This window comes from Trichosurus vulpecula, chromosome 3 (genome assembly GCF_011100635.1).
Source record: "Trichosurus vulpecula isolate mTriVul1 chromosome 3, mTriVul1.pri, whole genome shotgun sequence".
NCBI lineage: Eukaryota > Metazoa > Chordata > Mammalia > Diprotodontia > Phalangeridae > Trichosurus > Trichosurus vulpecula.
The window spans coordinates 207,181,054-207,183,800 of record NC_050575.1 but is presented as its reverse complement, the minus strand read 5'-3'; the positions used below and the strand labels follow the sequence as shown (position 1 = coordinate 207,183,800).

General features: G+C 42.1%; 1 pseudogene; it reads right to left on the bottom strand.

The window, feature by feature from the left end:
• Nucleotides 1-369: 369 nt before the first annotated feature.
• On the bottom strand, nucleotides 370-832 carry LOC118843888 (annotated as a pseudogene).
• Nucleotides 833-2,747: the final 1,915 nt, after the last annotated feature.

The following is a 2,747-nucleotide window of genomic DNA, read 5'->3' as shown; positions in this document are numbered from 1 at the left end:
CATCATTATACTATACATTTGCCTGTGTTGTCTTACTAAGTTGCTTGTTCCTCTTGGAACTCAGGCCATTGGAGGTGTCATTCCCAATAAATGTCTATACTTAGATTACACTCTGTCTGACTCAATTCTTTGAGATGGTCCCCCTACAACACACCATGAAACCACAACATTTGAACACATATAAAGGGTGATCAAAAAGGTGCTGTTTTTCTATTGATATGGCTGTATAGGAAAAATACTTTAGTCCTGGGGATTGTCTTAGTCATAAAATATTGACTAATGGTGAGTTGGATGCTGCAACTACTTCCCAAGATTTCTCTTTTTTTTCAGTTAGATGTGACTTTATGATTTTAGTACATAAACCAAAATTTATGCAACCAGAGCAGAGGCTGTGGATGATTCATATTTCCAATTGGGTGGGAGCACTCTCTTGGTCTTGTAGTACCGAGCCAGCTGGGTGAATTCGGCTCTCGTTCAGAATCAGATGGAATTTAGGATCCTTATCCTTTCTGTTTCTCTCAAGATGCTTTTGAACAGCAACAACTTTCTTGATCAAATGATAAACATCTTCAGGAAGATTAGGGGCAAGTCCCTTGGACTTTAGAATTCTCAAAATTTTGTTGCCAGTTACAAAGTGTACTTGTGCCATGCCATGAGAGTCCCTCAGGATCACACAGAACTTGGAGGGCATCGGGCCCTTCTTGGCCAGCTTGTAGATCTGCTCCTTCATGTCATCGTCATCCGAGGTGAGCTTCAGTCACGTGGGCACCCTGCGACGGTATGGCAGAGTTGACTGCGACAGGCCCTTCCCAGGAGTGTGCATGTAATCCATGATGGTGATGATCAGGCAGGGAAAGAGAGCCAAGATTTCTCTTAAGGAGAGTAGAACACAAGAGTGAGAACCCCATGATTCAGTGGGAGAGATACCTCCCATTGGCCCCTGGTCAACACCAGAGCTGGAGGGGCTGACTTTGGTCTGAACCTCGTGTTCCTTGATCCTCTGAATGAGATAAACAGAAGCCTCTTAGTTGGACTGCAAGTATGTATGAAAGTCTGCCAGTGCTTACATGAGTAAACATATAAGCCCGAACCTAAAATGAAACCCAGGAAAATATCTGGAAGATAGTGAATCCCAGGCACTCCATGTTCCCAAGGTAGCCTGAGAGAAGACTAGGTCCTTTCTGTATTGTGAATCTTGTGAGCTTGCCAAGCTCTCCTGGGGCCTGGGGGTGGAGGGTGGAGAATGTGGATAGACCAGCCTGTGGACAGACTGGATGAAATAAGAAACCAACAAGGTCATCCTAGCCCAGGATCACCTCCTGCCTAGATCTTTTCCTTTCTAAAATGTCCCCTGAAAAGGAAGCTTAGACCCATGATAAAAGATCTTATCCCCTGAGACTCCCAGAGTGAGCAAGGTTTTATCCTTGTTTGTTTGTTTTGTGTATTGTTGAGTAAGTGGGCTTGTCAGCATTGTCTACATTCTATGTCCTGACAAATCCAGCTGATCTTTTTTCCTGTGGTCTGATGAACTAAAGGAAAAAGGGTGAAGAGAGTAGAACTTTTCTGCTGAAAGTTCCAAAGTTTTCAAAAGATATGGTCTCATCTTTGTGTTCCTAATTCTGGCTCAGAGACCTCACCAGTCACCCTGATCTATGTATGTTTTGTCACTGGACTCTGATGACTCTGGAGGAGAGAGTGAGGCTGATGACTTTGCACAGCCCTGCCTCACTGAAATCCAATTCACTTGCAAGTCAAGACATTGCCCTGCTGATGTCATTGGTCCTCTTTGAGAAGGAAGGACAAGCAACAATTCCGGCCAAGTAGGGAATGAGGAGGGAGGGAGAAAGAGAGGCAGGAAGAGAGGGAAGGAGGAAGGGAATGGAGAGGCAGATCCTTTCCTCGTCTGCAGAAATTTATGGCATTACAGACTAGAGACTAAATTTGTGATTTACAGTATAATCTGTTTAACATGTATTTCTAAATTATGATGTGGGTATCATTCAAGTGTTTTTATATATGCTGAAATCTCTTAGGGAGTTTTTGGGGGTGCAGCTCCCTAGGATTGTTAAAAGTAGACTGAAATTCGCATACAATAGCATCCTGAGCCCTCTCTTACTTTTTTCCTTCATGGAGAGTGAAGGATTTATTGTTTTAGTTAGTATAGGGAATTGTGACTTCCCTTACTAGAGAATGCTCAGTCAAACAGAACTGAAGCTAGTTTAATAGTTTAATCTCCAGTGATTCTAAAAGTAGAGGGGGAAAAGAGCAAGTAGTTTTTCAGTTTGAAGTTTTAAATTCTTATAAGATGCTCAAGAACCTCTTAGATTAGCAGTTAACTCTCCAGCTTGGAAAGAAAAAAAGACTTGTTTAAATGAGAAAGCAAATAATTTGGGAGAAGACGAAATTCTGTTTAGGAGGGGATTTTACCTTACTACATGGGCAGCTAGATGGTGCAGTGGTTAGAATGCCAGGCCTGGAGTCAGGAGAACCTGAATTCAAATCTGGCTTCCAACACTAGCTGTGTGATCCTGGGCAGGTCACTTAAGCTTGTTTGCTTCAGTTCCCTCATGTATAAATGAAATAGAGAAGGAAATTTCAAACCACTCCAAGAAAACCCCAAATGGGGTCACAAAGAGTTGGACCCAACTAATTGACTAAAAAACAACAATTCACCTTTCTTCAATGAATGATTTAGTAAAATTTAATTGCTAAGGGAAATTAGAAGCAAAGTCATCTAAAGGAATTAA